At 47.4% G+C, this 16,322-nt stretch overlaps 1 long non-coding RNA gene across 1 annotated transcript in view; it reads left to right on the top strand.

Annotated features, from left to right (window-relative positions):
- LOC147026576 (uncharacterized) overlaps nt 1–16,322 on the top strand; it is a 115,975-nt gene that overhangs the window by 13,419 nt on the left and 86,234 nt on the right. Inside the window, exon 2 of the long non-coding RNA XR_015058405.1 lies at nt 6–101. This is a non-coding gene — a long non-coding RNA (uncharacterized LOC147026576). The remainder of the gene's footprint in view (nt 1–5; nt 102–16,322) is intronic.

Here is a 16,322-nt window from a genome sequence, read left to right as displayed (position 1 = left end):
GACAGATGGACGGATGGATGGAAATAGTCACATATTGAAGCGGCTTCACCACTTTAAAAATCTGTGGAACGTTGAAAGAGACCATCTACATATTACAAGGGGTAAGTGGAAGGGAAAAACTTCGGAAAATGCAATCGAGAAATGATAAGAAAGAGGCATAGAGGAGAGAGGGGACTGTGGAAGAATGGGAAAGAAGAGGAGAAAGGTTACCAGCAGGAAAACCACCTGAGAAATAGAGAGATGTTAAAACAAATGGAAGGAGATAGCAAGCACAAGAGGGTTGAGATGATGGGGGTTTTCAGAATGTTCTCAGAATGAGATTACTCATAATAGTTTAAAAAAATGATAACTTTTAATTATCTTTTAATGTACAATTAATTACGAAATATATCTTCTTCTTTGTGTTTTTTTTCTTGTACTATTGTGAGCATCTCACTCGTAAAACTTTTTTTGAATGCCCCATGTATTCTCAGCAATATAAAATGCTATTTATTGAAACAAAGAGTTATCTGCCCAGTGCACAATATTTCTGTAATTTAGTCCATTGTAGAACGTTTTAATTATCATAATCCATTTCCAAATCTCCACAGGCTCAAACCATCTCGATTCACTTTTTAATCAGAGGTTTCTTTCTGGTGTTGGTTTGCTTCCTAATGACATTCCAGGAGGACTCTGGAGACGATACTGATAAACCAATCAATGTAACCACCGAGTTAAGAGCTGGGAATTGTGGGTAGAAAATGGTGCACTGCACATAATGGGTAGCAATTTGTTTGTTGCCATAGTTGCTGGATGTGCAAATGCTTCCTCTGTTCAGTGTTCCAGACTTTGCATTGTGGTCTACAAAGTCGTGGCTTATGGCATTCAGCAACAGATGTCCCATTAGTAATTGGTTGCAAATTTTGCCATCAGTTCTTTCACAAGCTTCACCTCATCTCAAATCAAATCCAAGTACCAGAAATCGTTGTCTTTTATTGAGCTGCAATTCAACAAAGAAAATGGAACCCGAGCTCGTACCAAGCGATGGATCCTCAAAATTCTATAAATCATGCTGTTTACATCCCGAGGGACTTCATCCTCAACAAGTCAGCCACACGATGGCCTTCGTTTGAGAATTATCTTGGCTAAGGTGTCAATGAATTTCAATGACTGTACAATGTACCCTAGACTGGGGGTGAAATGGCAAGAAAATTAATCTGAAATCCCGTATGTTTCGACTTAATATCCAGCTGAAGGCAGGTTACAAGGATTTGTATTGTGAGCTTCTGGAAACCAAGATAGTCTCAGGAGAATTATCATGCCACTATCAGATTGACAGCAACCAAGTAAAGTTGAGTACAAGTATTTAATTTTTTTTTTTAATCTAACTTTGGTTTTTTAATTTTTTTTTATTTATTCCAAATTGGCTCCAAACAGAGGAGGTGGAGCTCAGCAGGTGAGAATTGATGAGCATACATGTAATAAAGTACATTTGCTAATCCTGGAAGATTGTGGGTTCATCAGCAGCAGTATAAAAAGGACTTGGATTCGAATTTTCAGGAAGTCACACTATTGCCTCAGGAGGTCAGGTCAAGTATGGGAGCATGTGTCGGAACAGCGCGTCGGTGCATCCACTTTTCGCAAGTATTCCAGGAACCTCTGTCTGGCCATCCCACAGACATATGCCTGGCCCATCCCCATCTCCTTGAGATGTTGATCAACCTGCTGCAGCCATGAGACACGTGGTCGGCCAATTGGCCTCCTCGACTCATGAGGCTCCCTCGCTGAGAGAATCTGGTGAGCAGTATCAGCATCAGGAAAACGAGCCACATGTCTTTCGAGCTGCAGTTGATGCTCATGGACTATGCAGGAAACAAATCTCATTTGAGTTTCTCTCAAAAACTGCTCATTGGACACAAAGTCCGACCAGCAATCGCCAAGGATTCTCCTGAGAGACCTGAAAACAAAGGAATTAAATCTCCGTCTCAGATCCCTCGTCAGAGTCCAAGTTTCACATCTGAAGAGCAAGCCTGGAAGCACCAAAGACCTGAAGGTTCAGACTTTCATCCTCCTGCACAGCACCACACCCCATGATCCAGTGAATCCATGACTCCCCAGGCCCGACCCAGATGTCTGTTGACCTCTGGCTCACAGGCAGCAGAGACATAAATATCACTGCCAAGGTAAGTGAATCTCTCTGTGACCTTAACATCCTCACCACAAGCAGATACAGACAAGATGTCATTGAAAGCCTCGATCTTAGTTTTGACCCAGGAAACTCTTAATCCCAGTGGCTCCGACTCCTTATTCAGTACCTCGAGGGCCCCCAAAAGGATATCCAGAGTCTCTGCAAAGATGACTGCATCATCTGCGAATGTAAGGTCAGAGATCTTGACATTCCCAAATGATGCATTGCAGCTTGATCTTTCTGACATCATCCCCATAATCTCGTCCATGCAAGTTCTGAAAAGTGTGGGGGCCAGTAAACACCCCTGATGAACTCCAGTAAGAACTGGAAATAAGTCAGAGATTGGCATCACCATATCTCACAGCACTCTAAGTAGCAGAATATTGTTACGTTTGAGGGGGGGGTATGCATTCAAAGGGTAATTAGGATGTTTAATTAGGTATGCCATGCTGTTCGAGTTTACCAGGATCTCGATGCAATAAGTAGCAATTCAGTGGTGATAAGTTGTCTAGTAAATGTTCATTTCTTCAAGGGGGATAATGATAATTGTCACGTAATTAGATAGGGACACGGGATAGGGTAAGTGTGTCTGCGTAAACCCCTTTTGGTATTCTCTGGAGGCTGGCCGTGACGTCACAGGACAGTGCTGCGGATGGCTCCGCCCCGTGATCACGATTGGCGGAAGGCGACGGCGGTGGGCCAATAAAACGGCTCGATTGGAAGTGACGAGGACCAAGGATAAAAAGGTTCTGTTCGGGGTCGAAAAGGAAGAGGAAGAAGATCGAGACAAAAAGATCGTGTTTTTTTTGGTGTGGAGGCTGTTGCGCGGAGAGCGTGCTTGTTGTTGTGCTGATTCGATCGTGTTCTTCATCGTGTCTTGGAGCCTTGCTGAGCCTCGTGCCTCACCTTGGTTGGCTTTGGGGTTCTGCTGACTCGGAGTATGGGGTCGAACGGCGGGCGGACCTGCCTCCCTCTCCTGCTCGCAACTTGGCGCCAGAACTGGTTCCCTGGCGGCTGTGAGCGGACTTGGGCCAAGACCATGAGGTCGACAGCACCACGGTTTCTCCTGCCCCCCTGACGAGAGCAAGGCCAGCTCGTCCGACGCCAATCCAGGAACAGTTGCGTCCACACCACGGTCCAGCCTGACCACCAGAAATAGCTACGTTTTGTGTGTGTGTGTGTGTGTGTGTGTGTGTGTGTGTGTGTGTGTGTGTGTGTGTGTGTGTGTGTGTGTGTGTGTGTGTGTGTGTACTTGGCGCCTTAGAGGGTTTGAGATCTGTATATTCATTGGAATTGTCTGTGTTTTCCCCACGCCCGATCCCACACCATCCCGTCGAATCTCCCCGGATCCCTTTTCTTGCCGAGTCTTGTTATTTCTGGTCAATAATAAAAACAAATAAACATCATCAACTCAGTGAAAAGCGACTCGTGCCACCTTCCTCGTCCCGTTTGCGGTAGAGCGATTAGAACTGCCATGTTTGGGTTATAAATAAATAAACCGCCTCCATCGTTTTGGCTCATTCTACGTTGGCGGGACTGTTCAAGTCCCGTGGACGTCACATTGGTGTCAGAAGTGGGATGTTCGAACCCCACTAAATTATATTTGGTATCGGGAGAATATACCAAGATTAAAGTCTCGCCACGAATTGGAATATAAAATTACTGCAGAAAAGCGCGCGAGCGCGGGAAAATTTTGGCGGGAGTTTTCAAATTAAATTTAATTGGCGGCAAACGGGACTTCTGCACCATGGCGGATGTGCAGATGTTTGAGGAGGAAGGCCACGTGTCTGGCAGCGAGTCGGGGGAAGAAGGGAGAGACGGGGGTCGGATTGGAACCTCCCCTATTCCGAGCGTGGACCGTGCTTCATTGCCCGTAATGGAGCCGGCAGCGCCGGAAACCGGCACGATGACGATCTGGACAATGTTGGAACGTTTAATGAGTGCAATTACAGCACAGGGGGCAAAAATGACGGCACAGGGGGCACAAATGGCAGAAATGACGGCACAAATGGAAAATCAATTCGTGACACAGAGGGCAAAAATGACGGCACAGGGGGCAGAGATGGCGGATCGATTGGGGGTAATGGGGGAACAGTTGGGTGCACGGATTGATTTAATGAGGGATGAATTGGGGGAAAAGAGATGGAGAAAATGAAAACTGAGATGCAGGAGTGTGTGGATGTTAAATTGGGAGAAATACAAAGCAAATTCGAGGATAGATTGGAGGAAACAAAGGTAGAAATTACATTGGAGGGGGAAACTATACGGAAAAAATTGGGAGATAAAATTGATGCAACGAACATTCGGGTTGATAAAGTGGATGAAAGCCTGGAACGTCATCGTGCCTGTGTGGATGCTCGTATGCAGCTGCAGGTTGAAGAGTGGGGAGAGCTGAGGAAGCAAGGGATGAATTTGGCGGAGGAGGTAAAAGGATTGGAGGCTCATTTGGACGAACAAGATAAAATTATGAGCCAAGATGAAGTCTTGGATAAAGGCCTGGTAGAGCCGTCTTTTGTAAGTAGAGTGTCCGGGTTGGTTGAGGAGCAGCTACAAACTCGCGACGGAGCCTTGGAGGAGGTTGTGCGGGCCCAGAAGATCCTGCGGGAAGAGGTGAATCAGTCCATTCAACGTTTGGAACAGGAGGCAAAATTGACCCATGAGACCCTCACCACAAAATATCTTTGGCCACAGTGGGCTCCGAAATTGGATACGCAGCCACAAGGGTGTTTGATCCCTGGGCCGGATTCGGACAAGAGAGAAACTGAGAAGCGGGCCACCGTAAAAGTGATCCTCCTGGTAAATTTCGACGGGTCAGGGAGCGTTGAAGCTTTTCTGACGCAATTTGAGTGCATTTCCCGACTAAACGGGTGGAATGAGCGGGAACGTACAGGGAATTTGGTGGCAACGTTGCGGGGACCAACCGCAGATGTGTTAAACGTGATCGCGGAGGGGATGTTGACCAGCTCCCACATTTGCGAGGCGTTGAGCCGTCGGTTTGGGTTCGCGGCAAACTGTGATCTGGTGCGGGCCCAGCTCCAGCACCGCAGATTAAAGCCGGGTGAGACAGTGCAGGAGCTGGCACAGGACATTTACCAATCAGTCAGGATCGCGTATCGGGACCTTACAGTGGAGGCATGGGACAGACTGGCACTAGAGAAATTTTTAGCTGCTCTTCCTGACACTGAGGTCCGAGCACTAGTGGAGTTACAGGATCCACCCACCGTTCACCGAGCGGCCGAGTGCGCGGCCAGGGTGGCCTCGTGGACTCGGCCGGGTCGGGTTCCAGAGAGGCCATCGGTGACGATCCGACAGGCAGAGATCCAGGATCAGGGAGGGGGGCTGGGAGAAATTGGCATTACCCAAATGTTTCAGGAAATTTGCCAGAAACTGTCAAGTTTGATAAAGGGTAATCCGGTAGTTAGTGCGCCAAAGCGGCGTGGTCCAGCCCAGCCAATAGAGCAATTCGATTATGGCCGAGGGGGTCCGGAACCAGAAGAGACATTTCACCGATACTCACGGGGGCCTTTTATGGGGAGTTGTTTCCGATGCGGGCGAAGAGGACACATGCAATGATAATACCGGTACCCGGCGATGGAGGGACCCTCCAATAGACTTTTAGACTCTGAGAGGGTGAATCCTCCTGCTGAACCGCCAGGTCTATCCGAGATGCCCTTTCATAGGTCGGGTCCGGAGATCACTGTCGGGGGTCGGGGAGACTAGATCGGGCTGAGCATATAGGGCCATGCACGGCTGGTGAGATTGTGGCGAAGTGCCTCCTTTAGTGGAAAAAAAATGAATTGTGGGAAAATTGGCATGGGTTTGTAAGTTCTGCTGGGTTTTAGAGTGACAATCGGGACAGTGGGTAATTGGAAACAAAGCGGGCACGAGTGGCTGTCCAATGGCTGGTGCGTGGATCGGGTGAGAAGTGCTGTGTGAGTTGTTTTAAGTGAAGAAGTGAAATGTATGGTGCACACATTGTTTTTTTATTGGGCATGGTGTGGTAACAGGGAAGGTCATGGTCGGTGAAGTGTAAGAAATGCAGGTGTCACATGTAAGGCCGATGGGGTGGGGGAGTCATGTGGGTTTTGTGGGTGGGGATGATGTGCTTGTCCACAGGGATTGCTGAAGCTCACGGTGAGCGGGAATTGCGACCCCCTTCAAGGAGATTCACCCCTGGTGGCTAATGGTGACAGTGTCTGGAGGCAACTGGGAGAGGGTCTAGTTGGGCGACCAAGGCGGGTAGGAACTTGGCGACCCAGGAAGGCCAGAGGAGCCAGTGAGACCCCTTCCAGAGTGTTGTACGGGATTAGAGCTGATGGCTACCAGGGATGAGGGAATCAAAGGGAGCGGGGCGGAGAAACGTCCGGGTTGGACTAAAGCTTACCTGTGGGCATGGTTGCACCTGAGATGCCCTCATCATCTTGTGGTAACCCACCCCACGGCCACGACGGGATTCAGCCTGCATGATTAAAATGAGGACCATGACCTAGAAATGTGATGATGACCATGGTGTGAGTGTTGTGAAGATGTGTGAGTCCCACTCGATCCCGCACAACTTGACATGTGCAGCAAGGGCATGATGTCCGCATAATTTTGGGGCAAGCAAATTTGAAAATTGGCTCCCCAGGTAACGCTGGGTCTATTAGCATCCACTGGGGGAGGCGGTCAAGTGTAAATATCCTGTGAATAGTGTCGTTAAGGCTTAGAGTAGGAATGTAAAGTATAAGTGTTGTGTTTTTGTGGAACCTTTTGTTTCCCCTCCCCAGATCACTGGGAGAGTGCTGGGCAAGAGTGATGATCCAGAGGATGGAGTGCAACTTCGCTCAGTGCTCTCATGTGATAAAAAAAACAAAAAAAAAACGAATGATTGTTTAGGTGAGGATAAGGCCATAAGGGGGTAGTACATTAAGCAGGATAGGTAAGTTAGCTGCGACTCGCTGCCCATTGCGCCTCCTACTTTATTTCGTTAGGTTAATTAGGTGTGAGTCAGTAAGTGTTAAGGCTGGTACGGTAGCGCCTGTGATATACCTTGCAGGAGCTGCGGTACCAGAGGAGGGGGCAGTGTTACGTTTGAGGGGGGGGGGTATGCATTCAAAGGGTAATTAGGATGTTTAATTAGGTATGCCATGCTGTTCGAGTTTACCAGGATCTCGATGTAATAAGTAGCAATTCAGTGGTGATAAGTTGTCTAGTAAATGTTCATTTCTTCAAGGGTGAAATGATAATTGTCACGCAATTAGATAGGGACACGGGATAGGGTAAGTGTGTCTGCGTAAACCCCTTTTGGTATTCTCTGAAGACTGGCCGTGACGTCACAGGACAGTGCTGCGGATGGCTCCGCCCCGTAATCACGATTGGCGGAAGGCGACGGCGGTGGGCCAATAAAACGGCTCGATTGGAAGTGACAAGGACCAAGGATAAAAAGGTTCTGTTCGGGGTCGAAAAGGAAGAGGAAGAAGATCGGGACAAAAAGATCGTGTTTTTTTGGTGTGGAGGCTGTTGCGCGGAGAGCGTGCTTGTTGTTGTGCTGATTCGATCATGTTCTTCATCGTGTCTTGGAGCCTTGCTGAGCCTCGTGCCTCACCTTGGTTGGCTTTGGGGTTCTGCTGACTCGGAGTACGGGGTCGAACGGCGGGCGGACCTGCCTCCCTCTCCTGCTCGCAACTTGGCGCCAGAACTGGTTCCCTGGTGGCTGTGAGCGGACTTGGGCCAAGACCAGGAGGTCGACAGCACCACGGTTTCTCCTGCCCCCCTGACGAGAGCAAGGCCAGCTCGTCCGACGCCAATCCAGGGACAGTTGCGTCCACACCACGGTCCAGCCTGACCACCAGAAATAGCTACGTTTTGTGTGTGTGTGTGTGTGTGTGTGTGTGTGTGTGTGTGTGTGTGTGTGTGTGTGTGTGTGTGTGTGTGTGTGTGTGTGTGTGTGTGTGTGTGTACTTGGCGCCTTAGAGGGTTTGAGATCTGTATATTCATTGGAATTGTCTGTGTTTTCCCCACGCCCGATCCCACACCATCCCGTCGAATCGCCCTGGATCCCTTTTCTTGCCGAGTCTTGTTATTTCTGGTTAATAATAAAAACAAATAAGCATCATCAACTCAGTGTTTGGGTTATAAAAAATATATATGAGTTATAAAATATAACTCAGTATTATAACCCATGTTTGGGTTATAAATAAATAAACCGCCTCCATAGTTTCGGCTCATTCTACGTTGGCGGGACTGTTCAAGTCCCGTGGACGTCACAATATTGTTCAGACATCAGAATGATCAATTTTGGTGGCACACCACGAAGACCAAAAATCCTCCAGCGGGCATCCCGATTCAATGAATTGAACGCTTTGCAGAGATCAACATAGGCTGCAAGCAGCCCCTGTCGAAACTCTTGTCTGCGTTTGGTGAGGACCCGAAGAGCAAGGATATGGTCAATCGTTGACCTCTTTGGTGGAAAGCCTGACTGCTCTATGCGCTGGTGCTCAAACAAATGGTGGCGAACCCTATCAAGAATTATCCGAGCAAAGACCTTACCTGCACTGAGAGCGGCATCACCTCTTGGTAGTTGTTGAAGTCCTGGCGATCACCCTTCCCTTTCCAGAGAGGGACAACAAGGCCCCCCTTCCAGCTAGTTGGGACGATGCCTGTGTTCCAGGCAGAGCACAGAACTGCGTGCAATGACATGAGCACACCATTTCCAACAGCCTTGAGAGTTTCAGCATGGATGACACAGATCCTAGGAGATTTACCCCATTTCATCCAGTTCATCACAGCCTGTGTTTCCACAAACTAAGGTGGATCATAGTTGATTCGAGGGTCAGCATGAGGGATATTAACACCCCTGACATCCAAATCCACAGCTGGCGGATAAGCCTGGTACAGCCGCTCAAAGTAACCAGCCCAGCAGGCCTTCACGTCGGACTCTGCTGTCAAGAGCCTACCACCCTCCGCTCTAACTGCAGTACACCGAGGAATGGGCTTGGCGGAATGCAATGTGTGAATTCCCCTGTAAGCAGGACGAGAATCACTTGACAACAGATGATGTTCTACCCCCTCACAGATTCCTCACACATAGTCCTCCTTGTCCACCCTCAGCATATGTACAGTTTTACGCCTCAGCTCCCTGAACAGCTCAGCTCTGCCATGAAGCCGAGCCCTGCGACTCTGATCAGTGGTATACAGTGTCGCTTGAGATACAAAATTCTTCTTCGCCCTACGGTGAGTTCGCCCACCGGCAACATCAAGGATGGTGGTCTTGAAGGCACTCCACAACTATTCAGGATTCCCCAAAGCACCCAGACCCCCCAAATCCCCACTCAGCGTGTTCAGAAACCCCTTGACTTCCCTCTCATCCTTGAGCTTTCCATCATCCAGCCTAGGCTGGGATGGTACCTGTTATGACTCTCCACCCGGCCGAGTAAGATGACAGAGTCAGATGAGGATCCTCGAATTACATGTTTTATTTCCGAAGACCACACCCATGCGGAAAGTGACTCAGTGACCCTTCAGTCAGGCTTCCCCGAATCACATTGAGATTATGCTTCAAAACCATCATATACAGTAGACTAGGCGTAAGTCGGCAGCGTGTAACTCGTCACTTCGCCTAATTCGGCAGCGTCAAAAAGTCCCGAATTCTCATGTTAAATCCCTTTGAATAAAGGTTCATCCCTCTGTAAGTCGTCATCTCTAAGTCGTCACTTCGTCTCAGTCATCAGATGTTGTCCGTTCCCGCGTAATGGAAACTCAAGTAAATTACCACTCCTAAGTCATCACACGGAACTGCTGCTTCGTGAGAAGCCCGATTTCATGGAATCGTGATGCTCGCTCATTGGTTTACACCGCTAGTGATGGGCTATTTATAACTGCGTACACACGTTGATCGCACTGCAGGCAGGACAATGGCGACTTAGCGTAAGCTTACAACTAAAACCTACCAAGAAAAATACGACATTATCCAGTTTTGCGAGGCAAACCCACTGATGAAGAAAACAGCCATAGCTGAGAAGTTGGACATCAAACGGCAGACATTGAACGATATCTTGAAGAATAAGGGCAAGATATTTGGACAAGTGGAGAAGATCGTGAGGCCGGTGCTAAGTGAGAAACGCGTGAAATGTGTGTCCTATGAAGATGTCGATGACGCGCTCATCATCTGGTTTCGGCAAATGTCGGCTCAGCCAAATATTCGGTTGGACGGTGAAATGTTGCTGCTGAAGGCACGTAAATTCACTGCAGACCTCGGGCATGATGATGCCGAGACCTTGCCGATGCACTGGATAGACAGATTCAAAGTGAGGTGGGGAATCGGCAAGGTCAAGAAGTGTGGCGAATCAGGCAGCGTGGATTCGGCAGTGGTTCACGACTGGAAGGATGGCAAATTGAAAGACATCTTGGAAAGGTATCAGCCTCGGGACGTGTACAATGCCGATGAGACTGGGCTTTTCTGGCAGATGCTGCCAGAAAAGTCTCTGGGGTTTGTTGGTCAATCCCATCATGGTGATAAGCAGGCGAAGTTGTTGTCTTACAGTTGTTCATTATGTTTACTTTTGATAAACTGATTCATGAATTCCATCTTTGCTTGATCACTTTCCAACTCACCAATGAACCCCCATCTATGCCCCGAGGATTGTGTTTTCCTTTTGGTACAATAGCCAGCTCTCACACATACGTGTCCAGGCCACGCGCGACTTCATCCTTCACCCCACAGTCATCATGAATGTTCGCATACGCGTAAGTCGTCACATTTCTAAGTCGTCACTTTTTTCTCGGTCCCGATGGTGACGACTTACGCCTAGTCTACTGTATATAATCACACAAAAGCAGAACTGGGTGTGGACTAAAAGTGTGTGCTAAGGGATAAAGAAATAAAGAAATAAATGTGGCAGTGGGCTTCTTTCCCCCCTCCCTAGGGGCCCTAGGGGAAGTTGAATCAGTCAATTCTCAGATATGCAACCCAACAGTTTCCAAGCTGCCTACACAACTCTCAGATATGCAAGTCTTGCAAACTAACAACTTTCCAAGCTTCCTACACTCCTACACTGGCACCTGCTGATACCAAAGGCAAAACTCTCGTGATCACTAAGAATAGGAATGTGTGGGCAGCATACACTGAAGGAACAGTTCCACAGTTCCCTCCAAGGTCATGCTAAGGGCACACTACCACAGAACAACGGGAAGGGTGATAAGAGCTGTCCAAGAAACAGTTGGGCGCTGTCCAAAAACAGTTGGGTGCTGCCCAGGAACAGTGGGTGCCATGGAGCATTGGTAACATGGAACATTTAAAGCAACATTTTAAAGCAAGGTTTGAATAATACACAGCCATAAGCAAGGTTTGAATCCTGACAGCTGATTAACACACAACTATTGACTATTGATTAAATATTCAACTATGGCTCAAATATGAACACCTAGCATTTCATCACAACAGTACCTTTCTCCCAGATTTAAGCTGCAACTTCAGAGTTGCAACCACAAGCCTGTGTTCGGTATTTAAGACCTGAGCACTCCGGTCGATGCTGCAGTTCTGGATCATCCTCCAGCAACCATCAATGAGCACATGGTCAATCTCCTTTGCCACACCACCAGCGTTGGAATACAAAGTCCAGTGATGAGCCTGTGGGTGGTGAAACCATGAACCAGCCACCCTATGTCCATGATTTCTTGCAAAGTCAAGGAACTTAGTGCTATTCTGGTTCACAGTACCAAACCCATGGGGACCAACACATGTCTCATAACCATCCCTGTCAGTTCCAGTCGATGCATTGAAATCCCCCAAGACGAGAAGAGTATCTCACCTGAAAGTAGGATGAGAATCACTTGACCACAGTTGATGCTCTACCCCCTCACACATTCCTCGCACATAGGCCTCCTTGTCCACTCTGTGTGCACATACAGTTTTACGCCTCAACTCCCTGAACAGCTCAGCTCTGCCATTCAGCCTGGCCCTGCGACTCTAGTCAATGGTATCCAGTGCTCCTTGAGAGACAAAATTCTTCTTTACCCTATGATGAGTTCCAAGACATCTACCGGCAACATCAAGGATGGTGGGCTTGAAAGCACTCCATAACTCTTCAAGATCCCCCAAAGCACCCAGCCCTCCCAAATGTCCACTCAGCCTCCACTCAGCAAACTCCTTAGCTACCCTCTCATCCTTGAGCTTGCCATCCTCCAGCTGAGGCTGGGATGGTACCATTCTCCTGGATTTAATTTGCAACTTCAGAGTTGCTACAATAAGACTGTGGTCAGTTGTGAGGAACTGAGCACTCCGGTATATCCTGCAGTTCTGGATCAACCTCCAGCAACCATCAACGAGCACGTGGTCGATCTCCTTTGCCAAACAGTCAGCATTGGAATACCAAGTCCAGCGATGAGCCTGTTGGTGCTGAAAACATGAACCAGCCACCAAGAGGCTATGATTTCTTGCAAAGTCAAGGAACGTAGTGCTATTCTGGTTCACAGTTGTAAACCCATGGGGACCAACATATGTCTCATCACCCTCCCCATCAGTTCCAGTCGATGCATTGAAATCCCCCAAGACGAGAAGAGTATCTCACCTGGGGCGCTGGTCAACCACAGACTCGAGTGTGGCATAGAATGCATCCTTCATGGTGAGATCACTCACCTCAGTTGGAGCATATACAGAGACCAGGGAAATGACACCCAAGAAGTGATGAATCCTTATTCTCATAATATGCTCGTTGACCGGTGCTACCCCAATTATCATTGGAATCAGCTTATTGGACACAGCTACAGCAACTCCTTGGGCATGGTAACCATCAGAACGACCAGACCAATAGTAGGTGTAACCTCCCGCCATGATCTTGCCACTATCCAGTCTCCAAACCTCAGAGAGTGCTGCAATCCCGATGTTCAAATGCTTGAACTCAGGTGATAACAGAGACAGGCTATCATCCTCTCTTCGGGATAGGACATTCCAGGCACCCTCCCAAAGGGACTGCCTCAGGTTAACCCAAGGAGACTGCTGTCTGGTAGACGACACCTCAGCACCACCCTGACACACACAACCGCAATCTGACCTGGGAAGGTTACCCCGTTTTTTTTCCTTCTATCATCAGAGAGTGGGGGTCCCGAAGGCTTTGCCCCAATCCCGTTACCCGGTACGCTGCCCTGCGAAGGGCAGCTGTACAGGAGGTACTCCCACTGAGTGGGTTTTCTTTTCTTTTCATTTTTTTTTGCATTTTTCATGTGTTTTGTGGTGTGAAGGGTTTTCAGTTGGCTGAAGTGTAAATCCTGCCACCGACCTCCAAAAAAAAAAGGTTAACTGCAGGAGGACATCCGCAGACGCAGTTGGGTACTAGATATGGTTGGCCACAACCAGCTTACGCTCACAACCATCAGGAGAATTGTCATCAGGACAGGAGCCATATACAATGGGATTGTCAGTAAAAACCCAGCTCAATCATTAATGTCCATCAGGAAAGAAGTATTATGCCTGCTCCGCCCAGGCTGGTTTACCTGGAATTCCAGTCCATACTGTGTTTGACCCCTAATGCCCTCAGGCCAACTTGGCATGGACATTAAAATGTAACCTGTGAATAAGCAGACAATTGCTAAAAAAATTCATTTAAACGAATAGTTAAGAAAGACCACACATCAAAAGAAGAGCCAGAATTTCTGGTGGAGAGAATGTTCTGCAGTATTGTACTTCACACGAGATGACTAAGCACTGACCATGCTATATTTCCCCAAATGCATCGCAGTTGAGAATGCTTCAATATTATAACAATAATAATTAATTATTTTTACAATAAATGAATGGAACAGGGAATAAACTATTATATCCCAATAGAAGTGCCTCGATGTTGGCACAATCTCCGCCTGAATGGACTAAATATTGGGACAATATGTGCATATATGCAGGAGACGCCAGGCAGGCGGGCTGATCCAGCAGAGAGTTCCTGGGTGCATCATCCAAACACACTGACTTACGCAATTTTATTCTTCCTGTCTTTATTCTACCTCGTCCCTTTTGGACGCACGAGCAATCAATGCAATGCGCCAGCTGTTCTTTTCAGAGCCTACAGATTGTTGCACCTCATGCCATTTAATATAACGCCACATGCATTCACTCTTGCACCTCTCAAAATACTTTACACCGTACCTTCTTACCCCCAACCCCCCTTCACTTCGACCCACGGAAGCTTGCCAGCTTACGCGCAAGTGAGCAAGCGGCCACAAATACACCCAGTCTTTCTCTCTCTCTCTCTCTCTCTCTCTCTCTCTCTCTCTCTCTCTCTCTCTCTCTCTCTCTCTCTCTCTCTCTCTCTCTCTCTCTCTCTCTCTCTCTCTCTCTCTCTCTCTCTCTCTCTCTCTCTCTCTCTCTCTCTCTCTCTCTCTCTCTCTCTCTCTCTCTCTCTCTCTCTCTCTCTCTCTCTCTCTCTCTCTCTCTCTCTCTCTCTCTCTCTCTCTCTCTCTCTCTCTCTCTCTCTCTCTCTCTCTCTCTCTCTCTCTCTCTCTCTCTCTCTCTCTCTCTCTCTCTCTCTCTCTCTCTCTCTCTCTCTCTCTCTCTCTCTCTCTCTCTCTCTCTCTCTCTCTCTCTCTCTTGTTTCCCGGAATGACTGTGGTGTGTGTTCATATCTGTGTCAAGTGACTGACTCAGGAGGCTTATGTGCATCAATATTAGCATTTCTCGACTGTGACACTGCTTGTACATACGTTTTTTTTGCTAATCAGCATAAACCTTTTCCAAACTGTCCCGTTGTTAGCTTCCATTGGTTAAGCATAGTGTGTAGTAACAGGGAGTTCATCCCCACCATTCTGACATGGGTAGTCATTAGCCGATGTGTTCACCTACAATAACGCCCAGCCATATTTTGATCATGGTGGCACGTCAGGATGCACAGTCCTTATCTGGGGTGTTTTATTTGTTGGGAAGGTAAAGCGGGATTGGACACTGGACCCTCCCTAAATTAAGTGTTTTAGATGGTGTCTGTGGTTGCTTAGCAACCCGTTGCTCCATGGAGATATCTGCATTTCATAGGCTCGGAAGTTAATTCGAGAACTTCCCTTGCGCTTCCTTCCAGAGGTGAAACCATAACTATATATATATATATATATATATATATATATATATATATATATATATATATATATATATATATGTATATATATATATATATATATATACATACATACATGCATACACACACAAATATGAGGAGGATATGGGAGCTGAGGGCTTGCGAGGGGGTGGACAGAGGGATGGTGGAGATGTGGCCACAATGGTGTGGGGAGAACCAATGCATCGAAGCTCGGGCTTGAAATGTGGAGTGTCACTGGGGAACCAGTGGTGAAGAAGGGGTGTGTCCTATGGTTTGGAGAAATAGACCCACCCCAATGTGGAGGTGGAACTTAGTCGTGGATCGAGTGAAAACACCTAGACAGATGGAGGGGATTAAAACGAGAACGGCGGATGATAACGGGCAGAAGGATAGAGGGGAATATTGGGGTGGAGGAGAAGAGGAGTATGAGGAACAGCGAAGACTGGAAGAAGAGCTGGAAAACAAAACCGTGGAGATGAGATTGCCATCACTCAGGGAAGACAATAACTGCACAGAATAAAAAACGACAAACAAACAAAAATATTAAGAGAACCGACAAAGCACTCAAGAGATTGTTACCAAAATCATCCCCCTTAAAGGAACTCAACACCGTGAGCTATGCAGCAACACTGCTCTTTCAAGAAAAAGTAACAGGAAACCAACATTGCAAGAAGAGCAAACCAGCCCCTACGGACAGAGACCAGGCACCTACCACAAAACTAGGCCATATTAGAAAACTGTAAAACCAGAAGAACCAAATTATTCACAGCGTGGATAGACTACAAAAAATCTTTTGATCGTATTCCATATTCATGGATGATGGAATGTATGCAATTGTGAAAGATCAAACCCCAAACAATCAAACTGTTTGAGAAAGCAATGAAGCTTTGGAATACCACATTGATATTACAGCACTCGGAAGGAAAAATATAAATACCAGGAATGAAGATACGTCACCGGATCTTCCAGGGTGATAACTTCGCCCCTCTTGTTTTGTCTGGCCCTGGATCCACTGAGCAACTTCATTAATGAACAAGGAAATGGATAAACCCTAACATCCAATATAAGAGCATCCAATGAAACAGGAAAGATGACACATT

This window comes from Eptatretus burgeri, chromosome 5, assembly GCF_056783735.1.
Source record: "Eptatretus burgeri isolate ZD-2024b chromosome 5, Ebu_testis_v1, whole genome shotgun sequence".
Taxonomy (NCBI): Eukaryota; Metazoa; Chordata; class Myxini; order Myxiniformes; family Myxinidae; genus Eptatretus; species Eptatretus burgeri.
The sequence above is the reverse complement of the archived record's forward strand: the minus strand, read 5'-3'. Positions and strand labels throughout refer to the sequence as shown.